Here is a 26,140-nt window from a genome sequence, read left to right as displayed (position 1 = left end):
CTAACGTCATTACATTTGCCTCCCCACAACAATATCGAAGCAATCTGGTAACTGCTGTGAAGCATGAACAAGCAAAAATGAAAGACCCTTTCTCACAGTCACAGGATGTAATTAGAGGTAAGGCTGAAGAACAGAAGTCTCACTCAGTAACTGCAAACACCATTATTTAGTGTTTAGAAACCCTTGTGATATGTTTAAAATAAATACTCAGCTAAAAAAATATTGCTAACATTAAAACTACATGAAAAATGCCTTGGCAGATCTCAGGGATCTACCCAACCCACAGTCAGTATCAGAGTGCTTACAGATACATAATTAACACAGCTTGAACCATTCAGTGCAGTGTTAAGCAGCCTGAAAATTTAGTCTTACAGCAGTACTTCTGCACAGATGGAGTAATACCATGATTTGTTACACAGCAGCCTCATAGAAAAGCAGGCAAGACAAGACAAGATCTCTATTGATGAAACTGCTACCTTCTGCACTTCGTTTTTCCTTCAGTGAACACAGAAAGGTATTCAGGCTCTTCAGTGCTGGATCATTCAGGTGGTCTTTAGAGTAAATATCCTGAGACAGTTAGGTACTTAACCTCCCCTGAAATCAAACAGTTATGTTAGTATGTGAGGGACTGTATTTTGACTCTTTAGCAGCTTTTTATAGTATTAACTTAAGAAACTTTCTGCGAAAGAGCCAGGCCAAAAAGCCCCACTGCATATGGAGCTACATCTACCAAATTTATATTAGCTACTCTGAGGAGAAAATACTGTGTCCATAAAAAAAGTAAAAACATCTCGATTCAACATGAGCTGGTGCTCAGACCTGCTCTTATTCACTTGGCGATTCTGAATACCTCTTGCAAGCACTACTGTGAAAACTCAAAAGCACTTTTTCAAATTAAAGAAAATCAGTGTATCTAGTGTCGGCAAGCCTTGTAAAGTCCATACATGTTTACACTTGGCATCAGATTACACACATTTGACTTCTTGATTTACTGTGCTGCACTTGTGTTTTCCCTTCTTTTGTCAGAAATAAAATACAGCTATTCCTAAGAGAAGTCTTTGTTTTTAAAAAGACCTAATTTGTACTGTATGTTAGGAAAGTTCACTTTTCGCCCCACCCAAAGAGAAGCCTGATCCAAGCACCAGGGGGATGGAAAAAGCAAAACTCAGAAGAGGTTAATTTGGGTAACAGCAATGGCTGTTTGCAAGACATAAGAAAGGAGAAAGAGGACAAGCAGTGGAGTCCTTGGACAGGTTGTTTTGGGTTTTTTGCTGCATCACAAAAGCAGTTCTGCTGAAATCTTACTCAGAACATCGCCTGAGTAAAAAAGAGAAACACAGTTCTTAAATTATTTTGTACTTTCCATGTATAGAGGAACAGTCAGAACCGTATGGGGTTTTACGCCTTCTTAGTAGCTGGCTTATGAACAGCACAGCTACCAGTCTTTCCATAGGAAAAACAATGTTCTGTGGATAATAATAACATGACTAACTGCTTGAGCTTCAGAGGCAAAGAAAGCCTTCTACCTTAATACAGTAAGTAACAGACTACTGATAAGTAACAAAAATAATCAGACACCCCCCACCCCCCCCAACCCAATGTTAGAGAGAGTCAGGAACTGGAGAAGAGCTTTACACAACTGAAAAATTTGCACAAGTTTAGTTTTCTCTTATTTCTATGATTCTCTGAGAAGCAGATTCCATTAAAATTAGATTAAATGGAGGGGGTTTTATTTGTACAATGTGTGTTAGCAGGCCATCAAGTGGAACCGTGGTACCTAAGCTCAGAATCAAACTCATAAACATAGCAGTAGCCACAACAAAGTGAATAACTAGGTGAGACCTGAAATTTTCAACATGTTTTTATGGATATTTATATGCAGGCAAAGGAAATATCCAAATGTAGAAAACAGGTCAAATAAAAACAGTTGTATGATTTCCAGACATTACCCTATCATTGATCATTATATAAATAAAAAAGTTAAATCAAACACCCTTTGTGCCTGTTAATAATTTGAGGGAAAACCATAATCCAGACCATTCTTTCCAAACGTAACAAAGCAGGTTTGCCTCAGAACATGGCTTGATGCCCTCTGCACACAGCCAACCCAAGATCAGCCCAAAAAAAACAATTTATGAGCAAAGAAACAAACAAACACTCATTTATGAGTCCTAGTGTCTAAGTTGCCTATCTGACAAATAAGAGTATTTAGTTTTGCTGTCACAGGCAATCCTACTGGATGTTTATAGAACTAGTGCTTTAATTATATTTCCCTGCGATCCAAACAAAATCAGAGGGGGAATAATGCTTTACACGCAAAATACATTGAAACTATGGTTTTTTTCAAAATGTGTATTAACCCCACAGCATTTCTCATACATTTCCTGCAGTATCTCATACAGAAATAAACAGTGCTTTTTACATACAGCTTCTTTCATAAATCTATCACAGATGAGCATCAAATTAACAGTGACAGAGAAATGTGTATTTTCTTACTTCTATGCCACTTAATATTGGAGACTGTGCTGGTCAGAGCTACTATGAGCACATGAAACAAATTCAGGCCCACATAAAACTTTCCTGACAATGCTGCAAGTGATAAGCTATAAATCATCTTTGCATGATTTTTGTGCATGCTGTGAAATTGCCAATATCTTAAAAATGTGCATTAATTCATGATCTTGACTTGAAATCTCATGACTGAAAATTCCTGATCACAATTGCGCTATCTGTTCAGAGCCAGAACCTAGGACCAAACTTGTAACAGAGGACAAGGACACAACCTGAATGCATTACTTGCAGAAACCCACGGAACAGAAAACTTTGGAATTTTGTTTTCAGCTGAGATGTGAAATATCATCCTGGGAATTAGCGCGAAGCAGCAGTCTGGGACCTCTATGTTCAATGTGCAGAATTATTTAGGCTCAGAAGCTTCCACAGTAAATAGCAGCCTTGAGCCTTCTCAGGAATTCTCTTTGTGGTGACAGAAATCTCTGCTTGGACAGTCACCCTATACTGGAGAAAACTGCAGCTTTGCTATTCATCACTCTTTCCCAATCTAAGAGATCCTAAACCAGTACTCTAGCATAGCATGCAAACAGCTTGTAGAAGAAGAGAAACCACATTTTAAATTATATATATTAGGGTTCAGTTTAATGAGTTTCAAAGAATTTTTCCCATCCGTTTTATTAGATTTTGGAAAATAAACTGTGTGTCGTACTGATGAAATCCAAAATACGAGGGTAAGCACAGTTGCCTTGTTTACACGAAGAACGAGAATGTTCCTCTTCAGATTAGCAAAAGAGAAGATGGCATTTATTGTACAGGAATTTTTTTTAATCTATTGTTGATGTGCAATCTTTTTAGCAACTAAGCTGTGTGCCTGAATTTAGAGAGGCTGACTGTCTGTTTTAGTAACAATATTAATTACAGTTTCATGCTGAATTCTCTGCGAAGTAGAGATGCTACAACAGCAAAAGAGCACATTTCCTAAAGTAGCCTTCCTCCTGGGGAATTTTGATGAGGTACATGAAGGGTGCTCACAGACCCTGGCACAAAATCCAGAACTACTTTTAACACTGTTTAAACATCTTCAAACAGAAGTGCACTAACTGCCATCTCCTGCAAATGTGGAGCCAACTGCTTACAAACCAGAGCTGCCATGTTACACATCCCTGTGGTGGCTACTGCTTGGCGAACGCCAGGCATCATTCCTAAATCACTGTAATCCAGCACTGTCAGGGATGGCTTGCCATTTTGGTCACAGCTTCTGCAAGGAAGCACCTTGGAAAGCGGAAGCTGTGTAAGTCAATGCACACCAGCCAAGGAGTAGTCTCTCTCTACCCTGCAGATAACAACTCATGAGAAGCGAACTGCTATCTACTTTGTACTTCTAGCACTTGTGATACTAGAGTGCTGCATGAGCTGAGGAGCTGTGAAGCTTTTTTCACTTATGTTTTTTCCCTTTTAATTTTCCAGTGTCTTTTGACATCTTTTTAAACTAAAGAGCAAGGGTATTTCCAGTCTCTTTGTTGCCATGATACAAAGATGAAACTGTGCACATATGGGACCCTCCCCAAAACCTGAGAGAGATGCTGTTAAGAAGTAGCCCATGTTTAAACACTATGAAGGGTTTGCAAAAGACACTATTTAAAAGTGTGCTATGTGTCTTAAGATTGCTCACCTATGGTTTCTGGTTAAGAGCTATAAGCTTTTCAAGTATTACAGCATTTCTATGCTGAGCAGGATGGAAAAAGGAGTAAGTAGGATTTAAGACCTGTAAGTGTAACCAGAAAGCTTTGCACAATTGACAGGGTGTTTGTGGTTCACAAAGTACAGTTTGATTAACCTACTTAGCAAAGTTCAAATGATAATGTGATTTTGGTGAAATTACTTTGCTGGAAACAAAAACTTCTTTAGACTACTTAAAATAAGTGAGGATGTTAAATACTGTTACAGTGATTTAATGAGTATTTGGTTTCACTGTGATACTGGAAAATCAAACAAGATGGTTTCAGTCTGAGCTTGAGGAGATTCTGATCAAAGGCTTCCAGTATTTTCAGTTTTAACAAATTTTGTATTTTTTGCATTATTGAATGTTGTTGAAATTATTAATGGAAAGTATCTGTAGTGTTTAAAGCCTGTGTCACTTTTTCTAACACACAGAGTGGATACCAGCTACCAAGCCTGTCCTGCACATCTCACAAGAGCATGTAGGGGTTCATTTGGCTATTGAGACCATCTGGGCTTTCTCAGCTTACACTGAGCAGTACCATGCCTCACACACCAGCCTTTTAGACTGCACATCTACAGTTAAAACATTTTGGCCTTTGTGCCAACTTCCTGTCCATCTGCTAAGCACTGGCCATGGGGCCAGTTAATTTTATTCTAGCATTTGACTCTTTTTTACTGGCTTGTGCCTCCAAGACCTCCACCTTCCAACCAGTTCCCTGCTGACATACAGTGCACACCTGTGCCTGTGGCTTTTGGAGGGCAGCTTCTTTTAGCCCATTACAACCAAGACCCTTTGTGCAGTGATTTATTTCACACTGCTCTCTGACAAGGACTGCTTTGGTGGGCACAGTCTCACTTGGAACCTCCAAGCTCCAATACAAAGAAAAGTAACTGAGGAAAAAGAAATACGCCAATTAGCAAAACGGATTTCAGGAAAACTCTGCAGCAATTGAGAATGCCTTGAAGGAAAAAAAAAAAGTTGGATAAAATTAGCAATTGTACACAATACCTCCGTCATGGTAGCCATATGACAATGAGAAACAGGAAATCTCACTTACTTGCCTAAGTGAGAAAGGCTGAAGACCTTTAGTAGTCTAACTATAATTTCCAGTATTTTGTATTGCTCACTTTATGGAGCCAGAAACAGACAAGAGACCCCATATAAACATTAAGCAGTATTACAGGAAACATGCATTTTTCTTAATTTCAGGGAGGTGCTTGCCACGTTTGTTTATGGAATCACTCATTCTGTTTACAGGGACATTAACTGCATGAGTATCATTTTTCCTCTCTGTGATTTTTATACACTGTGCACTCATTCTGAAAGTAAGTCAGTGGACCCTGTTTTCTGCAGTTCCAGCCTAGCACTGCAACACAGTCATTACGGTGCTTCCTCCATGCATTAGTTCTTGAAAGGGCTGACCCCAAAATAAAACGATGCAAATCACATTAGAACTCAAACCCAACACTGCAGCGTTGGGAGAAACGGAAAGGCATGAGTGCCTCTGCAGCACCACAACAGCAGCAGGGGCTGCTCAGCCAAGTTGCAAACGTCCTCTGTCACGACTGGACAGGAGGAAGCAAGCCCCAGGCTGACAGCTCGGAAAGGAGGAGAGGGGGGACCACGGGATCCGGCATAATCACAGAGGAGAAATGAAAAGCAATAGGCAGAACAAGAGAAAATACGTGCTAAAACTTGAAGGAAGCCAGAGTGAAAGAAACAGGTGTGGACAAGTAGATAAACGATGAGGGGAAAAAACAGTCACCCCTCTTTATTTTCAAAAATAAAAGAGTAGATGAGGAGGGAGGAGCAAGCCCACCCTTTAGACAGGGCACAGGAAAAGGAAAGGCAAGAAGGAAGGTCAACACAAAAAATAGGAAAGATGGAAGAGAAAAACTTCAAGAAAAAATGATGAAATTGTGGGAGGAAAATCCCACCCCAACAAAAGACCCTTCTTGTCTTGTTTTTCTTTTGGAAAAAAAGAAAAAAAACAAAACAAACAAATAAAAAAACAGACTGAAAGAAAGCAAAAGGATGATTACAGTCTCACAGTAAGGACATAAAGGAGGGGAGCAAATTGGCTATCAACCGTATTCATCAGAGGACATGTAAGGAAGTAGCTCAGTTCAAAAACACTGCAATGCAAAAAGAACGTTCCTTCAAGGAGGAAAACTATCTGTCCAGCAGAATTCCTGAAATTTTACTGCAAGCCCAACTTTGTCCAAAAAAACAGTAAATAAAACTTCTGTCTGAAACTTTTCCCACCATTCCAAGACAGTTGGTATTTAATCTAAATAACCTCCTACTGAGTGTTGATTGCAGCCTGTAGCTGTGCAATCCAGCCTCATCACGGCCCAGTCTAAATAGAGCTTTAATAAATATTCAGCTTAAATTCACTCAAATTCCATCTTGCTCAGAGTATGATCTCTATTTCTGAACCTGCAGTGGCTGAACCGAAAACTGGAACTTCACAACATTTGAGCAATGCTGGATTTTCTCGTCAGGTCTCCAGCTTTAGGACTGTTGTGAAGCCACTGCTGTTTGGCGTATCAGTAATTTTGGCTGGAAAAAACAGGATGCGTTTTCAAATATATGGTAAGTCTACAGCTCTGACCAGACTATGGTGTTGTGAATACCTCAATGGTAAGCTCACTGGCACTGCATTTCAGGTAGGGGCTGAGAAGGGCGACCAAAAGTGCATTTGTTTCAGCCTGTGCTCTTTCCACCTCGCTCCAAATGCTGCCGTTGCACCTGGTTTGCTTCCACCCCTCTGTGGATATAGACACCTCACTGCCTATTCTGTGCCTACCTTGAATCCCACCAAGCCATCCCGTCACAGTAAATCCTCACTGAACAATAACAGATTTATTGACATGCAACAGGGGTCCAAACATGAGAAAATTAGGTTTGTTCAAATCCAAACTTCACAGGAAACTGGAGCCTAAAAAACTGCAGGCATCATTTCTAATTACATGGGCATTTTTAAGCTCCCTAGAGACCCTACTGTCCCGCCAACATTTTTTCCTTGAGGAAAAAAAGGGAGAGCGCCTGTTTGCAAGCAAATAAGGCCTCATCCAGTCCTCACTTACATGCAAAGCACTTGATGCTACAAGAGAGCTGGGACCACAGTTGCTCTTTCAGCCAGATACCTCATCCAAAATAGCCCCTTCCCACCTGCCAGGTCCAATCAGCAAGGCAGAGGAGGGCTTTTATGGAGTCCAGCTTTTGTATCTTCCTGGTTTAGATCCAGTGACCCAAAGCTAACACCATCCCCTGCTCCAGCATTACTGCACTGACTGACAGGGTCAGTCCTTGCTAGATGTCACTAAATCAACATCCCTCCAGGGTGTCTTTCCAAATGGAGAATATGTTCTCTTGGGTGACCTTCAGAGTTCACAAGTGACTGACGCAGAAGCCCCGCGCCATCCATCACTCCGGCAGGAGGGAACATTTGCAGCGGGTCAGAATGGCACGGGACTGCCATGAACTTCCTGCATCCTGCTTCCCCACATACCGAGCTCCGCTGCTTCCAGTGATTCATTTATCAGGAGAAGGGAATAGAAGGCAAAGTCAATGGAGCTGCAGTGCGTGCAGCAGAGGTCAGGCCCAGGAGGGAACCCAGAGTGTGCACACACGCATAGACAAGAGACACAGAGAGGGCAAGAGTGCTTCCTATTAGCTGCCTGCTATAAATATTACCTTTCAGGTCAAATATTTTGTTTTGAAAATAGTAAAATCCCAAGGACTGCTTCAACCCATCAATCTATAAGGAGGGGAAAAAAATGCCAATGCTTTCTTCATCTAAAAACTAGCTCAAAACAAACAAGGTCACAGCTGCTTCATGGCTAACAATAATAAGCCACTTCTATTGGTTCCTTTTTTTTCCTTACCCAGGTTAAAAGAAAAGCCAGATTTCTGATGCATGGAGGAACAATTCCCAGGATGATACCTGGAAGAGAAATCCCTCATGTGATCTGTGATCTGAAGTGCCTGTAGAGCAGAACTAGAACTGACCAAACCGATTTGTGATGTGAACATGTGATACAGACAATGCTCTACCATAAGAAGATATTAAACCATATAACCAAAAGATTACAGGGTGGATTAGTTTGCCAGGAGGTATGAATGTCCTTTGATGAATAACTTCTACAATTAATAACTGCTTTGTTAAAATAAAAAATAAATAAATAAAAATAGAGCCTCCTTTGCAGTACATTATGTGTTGCTCTCCAAGGAATATTTGGGGAAAACCAACTGCCTGGCTCACAAGTGACACCTGAGGCCTGATAATCAGCCCTCATCAGGGACAGCAGGAGTCTGGGGGCACAAATCAAGAGACTGCCTTCTGAATTACCTCAGCCTGTCCTGTTCTGGTTACTGTCACAGCCCACAGCCCCAGCTGTGGGCAGGCAGACAGTGGGAGCACGCATGCTGCCACGTGCCAGTGTAGGAAACATGCTGGTCACCTTTTACCCTGGTGTCTCCTTTCTGTTTGCTGTGCTACTCTGCTCACAGCCATGCAGTGACAGGGGTCTGGGCACCACCACGGGTATACTGAGTTAACAATTCTGACTTACAAGCCCCTGTTTGAAGACATTCCTCAGAGAGCTGAATTTCCACTCATTTACACTAGGCGCTTAAGCATGCTATCCCAACTTTTGTAAGGAAGCACATATGCATCATAACATCAAAACCCAAAGCAACTCAGTCCCCTCTAGACACACCTTCACAAAGATGACTTTTTCATTCTAGCAGCTGCAATTAGATATGGTAACTCTCCCAGCATATTTTTTTATGGCCTAGTAAATACACTGCAGTATGTTTTGAAAAATAACACAAGGTTAATAAAAGGAGACCACATTCCAGCCCGGGAGCACAATGCTCTATCTGGCATACTAGCTCTGCCCCGTAAGTCTATGGGGTGGGAAGAGGGGTCTCCAGGCACACTTCACCCATCGCTTCTCATTCTAATACTCTTCACAGCAAAACTGTAACAGGCAGCTCAGTGCTCAAACTCCTTCCTCCAGCCCAAGTATATGTGTTTTTCTCAGCCACTGTCATGCTAGCAGTTACACTGCGTAACTGGCCACTAAAGACTTTCATACACCAGTGCAGTCAGCACTGTACTGACAGAACTGGAAATATCAGTGTTTTCCCAGTGCAAGCCTGACGCCCTGCTGTGTTGTGGTCCACCTCTGGGTGCAATGGGGATTGGGAAAGGCAGGGCTCACAGGGCCACTCTTCTGTCCTACAGCACCCCAAGTTGCTGCAACAAGAAAGCATGCCAATCCATGCACCACAAGGGTGGCTATTCTGCTGTGACAGTATGTGGAACCCCTTTAATTTTCAATCATCAAATTGAGCATGTTCTTAACTAACTGCTAAATCCCATTTTCTGACATCTTTATGGACAGCCTGGATCCTAAAGGAAGTGAAAACCTTCTCATACTCACCCCTACTGGCTGCCCTAACACAAGTGATACCTATGCATACAAGCTGAGGCCTTCTCCAACCAGCCACCACCATTTCATGGCTGAAGTACAAGGACCAGTGATCCATGAAACAGCTTAATTACTACATTAATGTGACTGGAAGGACATTTCTTCCCTAGCAGACTACCTAACCCTTTTTTTCCAAAACATAAAGGCACTTAAAAGGCAGTGGTAGCATGAAAAGAGTATAGCAGAAGGACCATGAAGTTGCCCCACTAGAGATTTGGTTATTTCAGCCTTTACCATTTTCCTACCACCTCCACTGTCCACAATACAGTATTGGAAGGTTTACCATATTCACATCTCCATGTACAGAAACCTAATTAGTTAACTATTATGACTGGAAGAGCACTACCATTCTGTCTTATGCTGTCAGATCAGCTATACAAAACTATAGCTCCTTTACAGTGACAAAATTCCCAGGCAAAGGAGGACTGTGAAAGAGGAAAGCATGAAAGAGCAACCCTTAAGTACTCACTATGTACATCTTGGCCCAGGCACAGAAAGGGGCAGAAGTAGCAGTGGGGTGAAAGGCAGTGCTAATATTAAGAAGGGGTGCACATTCAGCGTAAGAAAGAACTGCTGTACATACAGAAACTGCTGTATGTGCTGGGAACTAGAGGAAGATGCCAAAACATCATCTGCCATCTGAAATCTTTGCACAGCAGCGTTTGAGGTCCCTCTGCCTCTGCAGTCATCTTCAGTGGATTATATGTCTGCAATAAGCAGCTGTTTTGCAAGTGTTTATCGCTGTTATGGCTGCTATGGTTTATACACTGGAATGGGATTATTCGAGGTTTTTAGGTGACTGGGCTGGCATGATGACTAGCTAGCTGAGACTTTAGCCAGCCAAAACAGAGATCACCCGAGAGGTGCAGAAGGCAGATTGGGGTGGAGATGACAGGAAGGATAAGCCTGTATCAACCCTTCCACTCAACAGTACAGCCTTTTATACACAAATCAATTTGTAGCACAGAGGTCTTGTTAGAGACAAAGCTGATACTACACTAGAGCCACATCAAAGAGCATTTTTTCTTTGTCTGCGCTTGGTAAAGAGCATGTGACCTCTTATTTCAGATGTGGATTTCTGACGTTTACCATATTCTGGTCACCTCAAGAACAGGCTACTGTGGTGGCTTTACTTGCTCAGGTCCTTAACACAACTCAGAAGCTGAAGTGAAATCCAGCACAGAGTCTTAAGTGTGGCTTTATGATTACTTATGTGTGAAGGTTTGCAGGTTGAATTTAATGCAGTGGTATGGGGTTTTAACTGTAAATGCTTTCAGTTTCCCCAAGACACATGTCTATGCTGCCACAATAGAATTCAATGGCACTGTATGTCTCCACAAGAGTAATGCTATGCAAGTAGCAGCATGAGCTAAATGCTAGTCTTTGGTTTGTCATCAACTCACTGGGGAGGCAGACTTCTCGAGATCACTTTTGCTGTCTTTGTACTTTCCTCTCAATTCTTCATGGTCTTGCTTGGTTATTGAGACTGATGGCTTTATACTTCTTAGCAGACATAAACTTTACTTTTAATATAACCAGGCAGAAGGAGGACTGCTAGTCTATGCATCGCTAAGTAACACTATAAACAAACCTCTTACGAACTGTTAGGCACTGAATACTGCAATTCAGTACTCAATTTTGGTGGTAATGCTGTATATACATATTATATACAAAAGTTACACTGTATGATCATAAACTTTACATAGTTCCCGCTATAGTGAGGTAAGATTCAGTAAGATAACTGTCTCTCACACAAGACTGATGCCTAGAAGTTACGTGTATTTAAACATACAAAGCTATCTGTATCACAGTCCCCAAGACCCATTTCACTGGAAAACAAACTCAACATTTCTCCTCATATGAAGTAATGTAGAAGACGTTACCTCTATCACCATTTTTTTTCTCCCTCTTTCTTACCATCATTCTAAAGAGGAAAGTGTTTAAAAATGTAGTTTTTCTGAGAGGAGTTTTCCAAACCACAATAGTTTACAATTTTCTATGAAGCTCACTAAACATGCTTATGAAAACAAAGGCTTCTGCAATGTTCCCAACAAAAATGATGCAGCAAGATACTAGTGTATGAGAACCAGAAAGTGAGACAGGAGTTAAAATTAGAAACTATAGTGAGATGTCATCAACTGAAAAACACCTGGGAAATAAGCTAACAGCCTAAGTAACTAAAGCAAAAATGGTCCTTTTAGTCTGAAATATACCTTTGTAAAAGAGATATGCAGTTCATTTTTAAGTTGCTATCAGCTCCAAATGCATGTCAGGTATCTGCTCTTGCAGAGCTCAAGTGCAGCACTACAACCAAATTCACTGTTTTGAATCAGGAAACATTCTGCTACACTGCTTCCCCCTTTTTCTCCCCAACTCCGCAAAACTCTGCTGTTTGCTTCAGTAACTTCAAGCCATACAGAAATACCAGACACTCTCCTAACTTGGACCCGAGAAAGCGACACAGAAAAAGATGTGGAGGAAAGAAGCATGAGAATTGTCTCAAAATCAATTAAGAAGGCAGGAGGGTTTGGGGGGTTTTTGGTTGGTTGTTTTTTTTTCTGAAGTGAAAAAGTTTTGTTTTGGGACTAATTCATAATGTTAAGCAATGTGAAATGAAGTATGTCTCATCAACGGTTCCCAAAGCAAGTCTATGTATTTTAAAAAATACATGTTATATGTTGAAAGGGATGTTCTGAGATGCTGCACTTTCAGTATAATTAAAGAAATAATAAGCTTAAAAAAGTCGGAACTGAAAACTCTCAGCTCTTAACCAGAACAACAAATTGAATTCATAACCAAGTTAACTGCTTTGCTTTCCAGAGCAGCACATATTGGCAAACTAAGTTATCAGCCACAAAAACATCTTTTACCCAACTCTAGCTAAAGAGCACAGGGCTGTTTCCACAAATTCAAGGGATAAAAGAGCTGCTGTGACTTGGTTCAGATCACAGGATACGTCCCTAGTTGCCAAAGGCAGGCAGTAACTCTACAGAGTTACCACTACACCTTACTTTAACTCAGCTCACTCTGGAGATAGGATATCCAAGAGATAAGGGAGAGGCATGGAAATTCTCCCATCCCCAAGGGGAGAAAGGCTGCAGGGGTGAGGAGGGGGCATGCAGGCAATTTCCTTCACAGGTGGTGTATTTCCTAGGTGTTTGCACCAAAGCCCTATTCAAGGGGTGCAGCAGAACCAGGAGCCTTGTTTCCATGGAGGAGAAGTGGTAACATCACTGCCCTGATCAAATCTGGCTTGCTACGTACTTCAGCCACAAAGTATGATGTGTGTTATTAAGTTAACTAATTTTCCTGCGTACTTCTCAAGTTATCTCTCCCAACAGCCTTAACATACACAACTTCAACCCACCAGCCAGGTAAGCCCACTTATCACAGATGCTTCTTGATCCCTCTCTGCCTAAACACACCACTCCCAATACCAATTTTTTAAGGCTCCACTTAAATAGGAATCTCCTCCAGGCTGAGAACTGAGGACTGTTATTACCAGCCTCCTACTTTTTTCACTTGTTTTAATTCATGCCAGGACTTTACCATCACACGTACTTCAGGATCTTTGTGAAAGATTGTATCAAGATAATATCCAAGGGTTTCCATTTCTGTTTTCATACATTTATTTTCCCTATTTTTCCTTCAGGAAAATCCAGGACACTCAGCAACATGGTGCAACTTAAAAAATCTGTACTACTCCTCGGTGTCTATTACACTTCCTCCTTTTACTTACTAGTTACCATCAGTTACTAGGAGCAGAGACTCATTACAACGTTGCGTAATTCTTAAGAACATTCTTCATGAATGTCCTGGGTTCAGCAGTAGCAGTCTTAGGGGAAAAAAAGTGTAACTTACATTCTATTAAAAGTCTATTGCTCCCCATGTTAATGCTTTACAGGAGAATTGAAGGTGATTATTCTTACACCTACCAAAGTTATTTAAGTTGCTCTTCACTTTCTTTAGAAGTCTCCACACACACAAAAACCGACAAAACCAAAACACCACCCACCAAATTTGGATATGTTTCAGTGTACGTTTCCATTTCATTCTTTGGGGGAAGAAAAAAAAGGGAAATTGGTTGCCTTTTTCCAATTCCTCAACTTCATAACTGGCAGTGAGTTAACTGCTGGATGGTTATTTCCCTCCACCATCCATTGTGGTGAAGTTGACACAGTAATTCCTAGCATACAGTTGCTAGGAAAACCCCCACAACGTGTTAATTTTCATTATACAGTGCTAAAAGGATGTGCAACTGCAGCTAAGGAGCTACCATGCAAAGCACTGAACACTTAATGTCCTGTTTTAGCCAAGCACTAAGTAAAAGCTTAACTTCAAGAGTAGGAAAATCGGGACCCCTCATGGAAGTAAAGCAGAAGATGCCAAAGAGAGTGCCAGTATTGAAGAGTGCCTGAGCTAAATAAAAATCCTCCACTGTCAGCATCATGACATATATATTAAAAATATTCGCCTTTACTGTCTGGGGGCCTACAGAAATGCTGGAGAGGGATTTCCTTACGTGTAGTGACAGGACAAGGGGGAATGGCTTTAAACTGACAGAGGGAAGATTTAGATTAAATAATTAGGAAGAAAATCTTCACTGTGAGGGTGGTGAGGCCCTGGCACAGGTTGCCCAGAGAAGCTGTGGCTGCTCCATCCCTGGCAGTGTTCAAGGCTAGGCTGGACGGGGCTTTGAGCAACCTGGTCTAGTGGACGGCATCCCTGCCCAGGGCTGGAATTGGAATCTTTAAGGTCTCTTCCAATCCAAACCATCCATGATTCTATGATTTGACTCTCAGTGACAAATGCACCTGCATTTTTAAACTCAGCTGAACAAATAACATCAAACATTTAAAGTGTACATTTCCCATTTTGAGGAGAGACGAAGTTACCAGAGCACAAACCTGCTGCACTTTGGTGTGAGGATTTCAGAGCTCACATCAACAGTCCCTGATGCAAAGAAAATTGAGAAAAACAAAACCAACCTTCACGGATTTTCAGCATATAAAGTTGTTGCAAGAGGTGCCAAAAGAAGTCATTTCGAGCCAAACAGTTGGCTTGATGGCCCCGCTAATTACAGGCCAGGGCTGCTCCTGCTGGGCTGAAGAAGGCCAAGGCTTGTTGTCCCGCAGACGGATTAGCCACTGTTGCCCATTAAGACCACCGCTTGAGTGTAGACAGAGATGTGGAAGGAAACATAAGAAGGCAGCATGTGCATAACCAAACAGGCTACCTTGCTGAAAAGAAACCCCCTAAAGCCACATTCTGCTTCATTAGCACATGAAAATAAGGTAATTGAATACTTCAGTCTCCCATCCAGAGCCAAGATCCATCACTCATGGAAATGGAGTTTTGATAAGGTGGGGTGTTTAAATGAGGCAGAAAGAGTCTTTGAGTGTGTGTTACTTTGTTTATCTGAGAGAAATCCCACTTAAATATAAGTGAAAAAGACATAAAAATCACTTTATCCAAAGAATCACTGGAATATAACAAAGCCCCTCTGAGGATGAAATGTTAACAAACCCTTTTTAACATTACTCTGAAGACAGAAGGCATTATGCTTGTTGCTGCATTTATTTTTTTATCAAAATCCAACTTTCTCTCCAAGTTGTCTGGGGACATTTTTCCTCCTCTCCTTGAACACTATCTCACTAGTTATTTTTGCTGGCTTTAAACATCACATATACCAAGAGATATATGAAAACTTACGCAATTGGCAGGGCAAGTATTCTAATTAGACTTTTTGGGGTTTTTTTAAATTATGCATGTCATACACTCAGGTTTTGGAGTTTTGAATTTTTTCCCCCAATTCTTCAGCTGATAACCAAAATAAGCAAACAGATTTAATAAAAGAATTAGCATTCCCAATTCCAGACTCAGACAGCTCCTGCTTAAGTTCTTTAGCCTTATTTTGAAGAGAGGGGGGAAGCAAGATAAAAAATTCTGATATTTAAAAGTATTTTAAAGGCAAAATCATAAGCAGAAAGTAGTTTATTTACTTTAGCAACCTAAACAGCAACAAACCCATTTTCTCCCACTGCCTGATCACCTTAAGTATGAAGTACAGTGAGTGGCATTTCCTCAAAAAAAAATAATATTTACGTAAATACTGCAAATAGACTCCTTCCCTCAGCCAAAAATGCCTGCTATGGTATTGCCAAGTCTTTTGCAGAAAGCAGGAATGAAGAGAGGCATACAGCCAGACGGACTGCACCCTTGTTCCCTGGGTCTAAGTTTCCTAGTTTGAAAATTGCTAAGATGATATATTATGTCCAAACATAAAGAAAGATAATATGACAATACAGGCTGGCTCTCAATCACTGGCAACCACAAGGGTTTTTATAACATTTAAAACAAACAGGCCTCCCTTCCCCCCCACACCCACCTCCCTGCCCCTTTAACAGTGATGCATAAAATGTCCCTAGCTTTTGTCTCACTCTCATGTGTACAGACATGTGATGAAACAATGAAAAGGCTTTCCTGCTTAGAAATACGTGTAATAGCCACAGTGCTAAGGAAAAGCTGCGTTTTTACAACACTTTCAAGGGAACTAAACTGTATTGATGCTAAGGCTGTGCTACTGTTCCCTCATGCAGGCTGTTTGCTCCCACATTTTTGTTGCTGGCAGTGGAGCATGTCTGCTCCCATGAAAAGCCAGTTCAGGGAGATAACCCTGCAGAAAACTACTTGATTTTCTGTGGCTTAGTCTGCAGGTTGAGAGCTGTAAGGTGGCTCATATAGTATCAGCTGTGAGCCAGCTTTAGAGGCAGGGAGAAGGGAAGAACTGGAAGGAGAGCGCTGAAGTGGTTGTGGACCTGCACCTTTTGGAACAGTGCCACTTTAATCAAATGACCGAAGATGGACTAGAGGCAAACCCGAAGGGCTGGGGCAGGGTCCAGTAGGTAAACATTTCACCACCCCTGCTAGCAGCCACTGTCACAGTGGGAAAATTAAACAGATTAGCATCTGAAGATAAACATCCTTCAGACCGAAGCTTCACATTTAAGGTAACTAGGTCCTACCATGTACCTCTGAAAAACACATAGCAGCACCAGCTTAAAATCAAGTCACTGTTTCATAGCTTGCTAACCCCTCAAAAAACATAGAAGGCCGACACAGCAAGCATACAGTACCACTGGCTAACAAGCCATGGTGCTCCTTTCCAGAGAGGCAGTGGGCAAGCGAAGGAGAAGCTGGGCTGCAAGTTCCACTGCAAGGGATTACAACACTCCAGCCTTGTGATCATAGCAGCACGTGCTGCTATTGCACCACAGCTGCCATAGACAGCAGCAGGGCTGGTAACCCTTTTTTGTGCTGATGGTTGAAGAGACCTTCTAAGCAAAATTAGCAGGCCACGAATTAGCATCCCCTTTAGTGTCTGCCAACAGAAAGCAAAAATAAAACCATGTGGCCATGGGTTGTGTGAAATGGTGTCACAGGCCTTACTGCATATTTTCCCCACCCTTCGACTAGAACACACTGTGAAAACTGTGCAACTAAAGTAAATATTTGCAAATTATACCCAGCTTGTGCTTTCTTGTGGAATAAAGCCGAATAAAGCAAACCAGAAAGATACTATAACAATCTCGGAAACAGTATCTTAAACTGTCTGAACAACAATCTTTATCGCCTAGTAAGATACTGATTTCCCAGGCCTAAGAACAGTGAGCAAACAATGTGCCCCAGGAATTCATCCAGAGCAAACTGAAGCTGCGAGACCACAGGGAAAGGGAAAAATGTGTATTATCAAAGTGCTAATAACTTTACACAACACATTGAGAAAAGACTGCAAGAGGCCTTACACACATTGAGCACAGACAGCAAGCTAAGCTCTTCATGACTACAGTCATCCAACACCCCGGCTTACTACCTCTTGCCAAATGTGCCCCAAAATCAGACACACAAGTAGTTTCCCTTAAGATTTATCCACGCTCAGATTTCCATGTAAAATTCTCACAGTGCTGCTGCTGGCTTTATTGAGCCAATGGAAAATTCTTCCTGAAATTCCCTGTTGCTGACAAAGCCCCAGCACTGAAGCAACATGATAAATTACATCATAAGCTGCCAAGACGTCTATCATGACCAAAATGTTAACGCTACAAAAGCAGAAAACCACTGGTGACGACAGTTTTGACTCTCATGTAAAATACCTCTGTTACACAGAAATCAAGTCGGATGTATCGCGGAAGCAAGCAAAAATTTGACATTAAGAGACTCTCTACCTTCATAAATAAAAATGTGTTTCCGAGTTAAGCAAATTCAGTTAAAGATAAGAAATACTGCCATGCATAATGGCATACATTATTGATACAAATATGTACCAGCACAATTCTACATAACCTATGTAAAAAGAAAGCAAGCATAGTTCTACTTACTCAAAACCTAAAATTAAATGTATTTTTTTCTTAACTTGTGCTTAACAACAGAGGAAGATTTAACAGGTGTCATTGTTTCTCCCAGGTGTAATCATCTTTTTCATTTGCCCAAGTAAGAAAAGAAAATTATTTAATAAGCAAGCTGAAAGTGATGATTAATTAATCAAATTCCAGAGCCCGGGGGAGTCTCCTCCATTTGGGATACATTTCCTTTAGCTGTAAGCAAGCTGGAAGGCAAGACACAGGCTCCTCCTCAGCTTTTTGTTTTAGCTGACATGTACTTCTAAAGGATAGAAGATGCTTAAGCCAGTATGTGTTTGTGAAGGCTTGAAGATGTTTCTCAGCTTGTCAGCCTTTCTGGCATCAGTCATCCAGGAGTCACGCTCACTGCCTCAAAACACAATGGGATTTTTTAAGTGCTTGTGACAACATCCCAGCATCGCCCAGTGCAAGACTGGGCATCAATTTTAAGTGGCAGCACTTGCTGATACCATTTCTTCTTTTAACCACTGAGACCTAAATCTGCCACTTTTTGAATGGAATATCCATATGCATTAAGTGAGCCCCTGAAGGTAAGCCACCTCATCAAAGCTGGCTCATGACTGACTTTCTAGTGAAAACTTGAAAACAAGGAGCAATAGGACAGGTCAGAGTTGGTAAGACATATGGCCCCTTTCCCTTTTCTTACCACACCACTACCTAGGGGACCTTTGATCTGAATGTCAGGGGTGAAAATACACAAACAGATACTCTCTTATTATATACTCACAGGTGTACATTCCTAAAACTGCTACATTCCATTACTTTCCGCTGCAATGGAAACAATACCATCAGAAGTTGACCCCTTCTCTGATCCTACTGGTATCCAAGTACAATGCATCACAGCAAGTGCAGCATTCTAAACACCAGCAACGATCACACCAACAAATTCAAGTAGCGCATGTAAGCACAGTACCAAAACGCTGGCTGAAGTTCATCTGCATTACTTACTTAAGACTCTGCATTGCTTCACAACTTGCAGAGAAAGGGTGCTTCTCATGCTCAGCAGGAACATTTCTGGGCAGGCAGCTGGAGTTTTGACACTGAGAACACTGGATTTAAGGCTAGCTGACACAATTTTGCCAGCGCAGCAAGAAGTAGAAATCTTGTCAAAATAGGTACAGGCCCTGTGGACGTTCAGATCACTCCCCGTAACAGCATGCAACAAATCATTTGTTTGGGCTGGGGCTATTGAATGCACATCCCATCCTCATAGAAATAATGTTCCTACTTTTTAAAAATCAGTCTCCAGCTTTGGCAGTTTAACATAGGAGGCAGTGCTTTTCTCCTTCTGCTAAAAATATGCCAGTGTATTTCAGTAACTGGAAAGAAGGAATAAAGGACTTTTTCCATTTTTCTCTGATTGCTCTGCATGGTGTTTATCAGCAGGCTGCTACTGCATCTTCTTTGGTTAGAAAATTAAAAGTTGAACTGCAAGCATAAAAGCCACCATGAACCATGCAATAACCTTCAGGCATTTTAAGAGCAGCAGAGGTTACAAGGGCAGCTTCTGACTCTAAACAGCACCTATTGTTTCTCTTTCTTCTTCAGTAACAAAAGCAGAGCTGAAAGCTATTTACCTGGTTTTACCTCTGACAGATCTCATTTCCCCCTTTATTTTCAGCAGATGATCTTATCAAATAGTGACATTTCTAACAATTGCTTTGATCAGTTTGGTTTTTTTTCTATTTCATTAGTAAATTCTACAATAGGTAACTCAGCATAAAGTCACCGAAGAAGAGCACTTAGGAGGCCTCAGGACTCTGTCAATGTGCATCTAAATTAAGGGCAACTATTTTTAAGCTTATAGGTTAATATGCTTTCATTTTCAAACCATGAGGGCCAACTTACAGTACAAGGCTCTGATCTTGCAAGCACTCCCACGCTAACAACTTTCTGTCTGCACCATCCCATGTGTTCCTCTCCGACTGTAATCAGATTCATATAACTGGACACTTCTCTTGTGCAAACACGACTGCAGAGCAAGGGTGGAAGGATAAAACTCACAATCTATCAAACTTTTGGGTGTACTGCTATTCAATGTAGCGTGTCCAACATGCTACATACATTGTTTATAATACAGAAGCAAAAAGAAAAGAAAAAAAGTTTTGTTTCAAAACAAAACCCTTACATGACTAGGCACCACACAGACTTTCTGTAACTGGCCAGGAGTGACTTCTAGTTAATGCAGAATCATTTAGGTTGGTATACAAAATCCTCTGAGACCGGGCCTTAAAAAACACTTGGTACAGACAAAAGCAACCCACAACATATAATTTCTTCCACTGTTTTACACTACTTATAAACCTTCAAAACAAAAAATGCTTTGGGGGTCAGCTTACCATTGGGAACAAAGTTCACACAAAAGCAATAATTTCTAGCTTTATTGATCCCTACTTTAAAAAAATATTTTCTCTTTTTACTTCCTCTAAATCACTTCCTAACATCCACCTCTTGCCTTTTGTACACTTCCATTATTTCATCAGATGTAAAAAATTACTTGAAAATATGTAACAGAAATCATTCCCCAATTCATAAGCTGCTGTTATCATCTTAACGCACCAAACAGAGAAATTATTTTCAGTGATAAATTAAATTCTAGTAAAGTATGTACAACCCTAAAACCACCATTAGGCATAGAAATCTACAATGTAAGTTTATTGCATTTGATTCTTCGTCATTAGCTGGAATTTGTAAATACTGTACAGAAAACCATTAGAAAGAGTGAAATAACAGGACTTCCCTTGTAATTTTGTATTTTTAGGAAATCATTGGATAAAAATCTAGAAGTTCAATTTTCCTTACTGTAACATGCTTATCTGTGAAATCTGACTTCACTGTATGTTGCATTAGCAGGACCAGGCTCCCAAGTCAGTCCAGCTGCTATAAACTGTCATAACTCAACTGGAGCTGATGCCCCACTAGGACTAAGTTAAGACCTGAAAAGCATTTCTGACAATAAAATAGATTAAAAAAAAAAAAAAAAAAAGGCTGAAAACATGTCTTTTAGCACAAGCTGGAAGTATATTGAAGAGACACACCTTTTAAAATGGCTAACCCTTATAACCCTTAAAGCCTTACAATCAAGTTTAGAGTTTTGTTAAGAGTATTTTCACTTTCTGCAAAAACTGTATCACCAATAGAAAATGAAATCAAGGTAGGCTCTGAAATGCATTTTATTCTTCTGGCATCAACTCTTGCCCTTTTTGCAGCCCTGTTTCCATCCAAAGCTTTTTCTAACTACAAACAAAAAGGAAATTGACATCTGAGTGCCTGTAAGAACTAAAATCAGTGCGTATATTATTGGTTTTCTTCGTGTCTTTACTGAGTCGCTTGAAATGTTGTAATTACATCTATTTCCTGCTTTAATAAAATACTGGTGAAAGGCTTAGTTACTATGATCCTTTATAGCTCTGGAAGAACTGGCAAGCTGGGACGAGGAAAGTAACTTTCCAGTCAGTTCAAAGGAAATGGAGGGTTCTCATTTCCATTTGCAGAATCCACTCTTTATCAGGCTCTACAGACATCATTTCTATGTGACCTGCTGCAGTGCAGCATCTGGGCACAATATTTTCATCTTATTAGTTTTTTTTTTTTCCCCCACTGAAGATATTATTAAAGATCGGGAAAAACTGGGCATAGGGTGACAAGACGTTTGAGCGAAAATGTATGAATAGGCAGTTAATCACGTTTCCTCTCATAGCTGCTGTTTGTGTTAGGATTTATTTCTCTGTTGCTTCCAAATCTGAACACACACACACACACACACACACACACACACACACACTCTCTCTCACAAGTGTCCCATCTTTCTTCAGAACCGTCAACTTTGGGCAGTCACCTAAAAGACTTGATTACTTTACTTCATTACTTAACAAAGCAAGTTTTGTTAAAAATATTTATACTGAAATTCCAAAAATGGCATCATGCTTCCATAGGAAAGAACAAGAATTAACTTGAACTTTTGAAAATTACTGGCTCTCTACTCAAACACAATTTTCCCACGTCTAACAAGAGCTAGTTTACTAACACTGCCTTCAAAAATGTTTATTAGAGGCTTGGAAGATAAAGAAAAATAATTTATTTCTCCTCTTTACTACCCAAATATCACTCGAGTCTTCCCAGCACACAAGATGTATACACTCAGTATTTTCAATTACTTCATCTGGATGATGCATTTCAGTAACTAAAACATTAAGACACTTGGCAGACACAATAAAATTATTCTGGGAAATTGATGTGGGGGGCAACGCTTCTAAACTTCTTCACAGGACACAAATTGCTACAGAGGTGGTTTCCAATAACAGTATTTAGGAACCTTTAATCACAAATACAGTACGGCAAGAAAATTATTTACAATACACCTACGTCTGGCAAGCCAGACAAGACTGGTAAGTTTCTGAATATAATGGCACTCATTTTCAGGTGTGATTTTGAGGTCACCTACCTTCACAAGCTTGAAGAGATTACAGCATATATAACTAAAAATGCATACATCATCACACAAAAGAAAAGACACCGAAGGCTAAAAGGAGGAGGAAAGTAAGGAAAAGTTATCCCATCTTCCTTCCACACTTCTGGAATGTGGGCAGATCATAGTAAAAGTTTAAGTGGCAAGAAGATTAAAGGAAAATTGTTAAAGCCAAAAAGAACACTCACTTCATCTGGTGTAAGTCAGCTGTGTCTCCACAGACTTCACTGGAGACACACTGATTTACACCAGTTGATGTTTTGGCCCGACAGCTTCACAGAAGATACTATCGATTAAATGTGTGTTCTGTTCCGATTAAAAGCTTCTCTCGCCATCAGAGCACATCTTGTCCCAGCTGGAAGCCACTCTGGCATTTTTCTTTTTGCTAGAAAGTCCCCTATAGGCAAATTCCAAAATAATAATTAAAAAAAAAATTCTACATAAATTGTCAACTACTGTTTGTTATTATTTATCATGTTTTGACACACACAGGCAAACCAGGCACTTTACAGAAAATACTTTGAAGACAATTCCCTGCCCTGTGGAGCTTAAAAGACAAGGGCTAGTCCATTCTGCTAACACAGGGCACTGCTTTACCAAAAATTATTCCAGTTACTCTGGTGGCATTCCTCACAGTAGTAAGATTGTGCTTATTATGCATGCTAGCAATTTCAGGTCCGAAGTATTGAACACAGAAACAAAAGGAACGTAAAAGAGATATTTTCAGAGAGAAATGTTTCAGACACACTACATCTGGAAATCCTTCTGAAACTAAACACTTTTTCTTTTAAGGCATTTAATGTGCCTAGTTTTCACCAAAAAACACCCCAAGCCTGAAGTCTTATCTTTCCACTGTCTTCTACAAGCCTCATCTTTCTAAATGTCATTATACAAGTATATGATGCTTAACATGTGGTTTCTAATGTGATACATTGCTAATGAAGAGATCCATAGCATTGTTTTTAATAAGAAAGAGGAATCAGGAATGGTGGCAACAATTCTTGACGACTAACACCCATATGGTTTCAAGAACTGCCACCCAGCCCTGCACAGAACAGTACAACTGCAAACACCGACAAGCCTTCAAAGCAAAAAAAAAAAAAGTCAAACATGAGGCCAACTGTGAAACTGAAAGGGCTATCAGGTTTGAGGAGGACTACAGGGGAAAAAGCCCTGATAAATTACAAGGGTTAACAAAGAAGACTGCTTTTAACTTCACATCCTGAGTATCCGAAAGTCATCATTTCAGAGCATCCAAAAAGGAGTGACCTGTCAACTGCTAAAAAGCGTTTCCAGAAATACTGTGTCTTCACATCACTACCTTCTAAATATTACTTGGAACCAACAAGTACTTAATTTTAATGTATAGAGCAGATACATACTGTCAAGAAATGATCAAAATCAACAAAACTAATATATACTGAACATATACATAAAGGCACATTCTCTTCTTAGCCCCATTCTTTGGGCTGTAGGAGTCTTATGGTAAGTTTTCAGTGTGATCTCATGTTGAGTCTTTCACGTTTACAAAAGCTGTCACTTAAACTTTTGTTATTGCTATAACATTACTGTTGACACAGAAAGTAAAATAAATAAATAAATCTGTCAGACATCTTCAGTTGTACAAAGGATTGAGGAAAGTAATTGATTATTTTTATCTATTGTTACTTTTAAGACATAGATAGAATCTAATCAGTTTTCACTAGTACCAAAGGAGTTAATTTTGCAAAGCCACAAGAAATCAAACCTGTGACATTAGGCCATCTGCATTCCTGGATAAATTTTCAAAAATACAACCTCTGCCATTAAAAAGAACATTTCCAAACTTACCAGTTAAGCACACAGCACTATTTCAATCACAGCCACAAGACATGAAACACATTATTATTAATATTAGGTACTTTAGCAAGCTCTTAACAGCTGCTGAGACCATGAGCACTTGTAAGGCTTTTGGCAAGGTTTAGCAGGTTTGGAAATCAGGAAGATGAGATCTAGCAAAGATATTTTTAGAATCAAATCTCTCAAAAAATAAGAATCATTATCTAAGGAATCATACATGAAACCTGCAGTTAAACTGACAATTATAATATTCTGACTGTTCCTCTGTAGTTTCAGATTGCAATCTTTTAATTCTACAAGGGGAAAGTCAGTATGAGTACTAGAGGTACGCAAAATACTTTGAAACTCTTACTGTGAAACAGCTTACTGTTTGACAGTGTCACAGTTCTGAAACTATTAGCTGCTTCTTAAAGGTTACCTATTTCAAATTGAAATTGATGGAACAATCATTTTCACTTCCATCCAAAATGCTTTACAGGAAATTACAGACTGTTTTACTTTGTTAGACATATTATAGTGGCTTACCTACTTTATGTAAAATTATTTCCTATTTTTAAGTGCTCGCTAAGGATTCATTTGCAGGATGCAATGCCTCACATAAATTTATTAGCACTAAAAAATTTAAGAAAATTGAACTGCTAGTACCAGAATCCATGGGAACACTTTAGTGTTCAGAGTTATTTCAGACAGTCTAATGGGCTCTTATTTGCCTGAAAGAAATCACATATTTACAGGAGAGGTATGTTTTGCAAATTCTCATAGCTCATCTGCAATTAGCATTTACTATTTATCAATCTGAGCAAAACAGAGTTCATCTGAATAGGAGAGCTAGGACTCAATTTGTCATCCATGATTATCATTTGGAAGTTCACTGAGTTTATTAAAGACAACTGCTGGGTGATAAGGACAGTAGAGACACTATTAACAATGTCACTTAAATTGCTTAAGTTGGCATCGTGCCCAAGTCCTTCAGGTCAGTATATCAACACACTTGTTGCTGGCAGGGACTCATTTAAAGGGAGGGACAGGACAGACAGTGAAGAGGACCTCCCTCAGAACTGGGGCTGAGTGTGCTGTGCAGATTTCTACAGGAACTCATGACAATAAGCAATTATTACTCAGTCTTTGTATTTTTGATTCCTAGACAAGAGAATGACAAAATAATGACAGTCAAGTGAAAGAGTCTGTTCTTCATAAGCAAAAATAATGGAAAAGCATTTTTACTATTTTCCTTTGAAATTACTTGAATCTGCATTTACTGGAACAGCGTATTCTGCTTGTAACTGCAACGCTGACAAACTAAGAAAGATAACTCCCCAATCACTTGCTCTGCCAAATTTTATGATCCCCTATCTCTGCCACCCTTGCCTCCTCCCTAAGATTTCCTGCTTTCACTTCATTAAATGGAAAGAGAAAACTTCTGATGGCTGCATACAGTTTATTTTCAGAAGTAGTAACAGTCATTTTCTTTCATTTCAGACAAGAATCATGCCACAAAGTAGCGTAACACATTTGGGAAAGCAGCAATTAAGAAGCTACAGAAAATAATATTTTTTTCCCTAATTCATACCAAAATATGGTCAGAACAGAAATTTTTTTATTGAGCTCTTAATCTCCTGTTTTCCTAAGCTACATTCTAATTAAGGAAAGAAAAGGTATCCCTTTTTTGGAAAGGAGA

General features: G+C 40.1%; 1 protein-coding gene across 1 annotated transcript in view; it reads right to left on the bottom strand.

Moving 5' to 3' along the window:
• Positions 1-26,140, bottom strand: part of PRDM1 (PR/SET domain 1) — a 99,946-nt gene that overhangs the window by 72,742 nt on the left and 1,064 nt on the right. The gene's annotated exons all lie outside the window — the stretch shown is intronic.

This window comes from Neopsephotus bourkii, unplaced genomic scaffold, assembly GCF_033783945.1.
Source record: "Neopsephotus bourkii isolate Nb327-2 ecotype Australia unplaced genomic scaffold, CSIRO-AGI_Nbou_v1 NB_1358, whole genome shotgun sequence".
Classification (NCBI taxonomy): Eukaryota; Metazoa; Chordata; class Aves; order Psittaciformes; family Psittacidae; genus Neopsephotus; species Neopsephotus bourkii.
The sequence above is the reverse complement of the archived record's forward strand: the minus strand, read 5'-3'. Positions and strand labels throughout refer to the sequence as shown.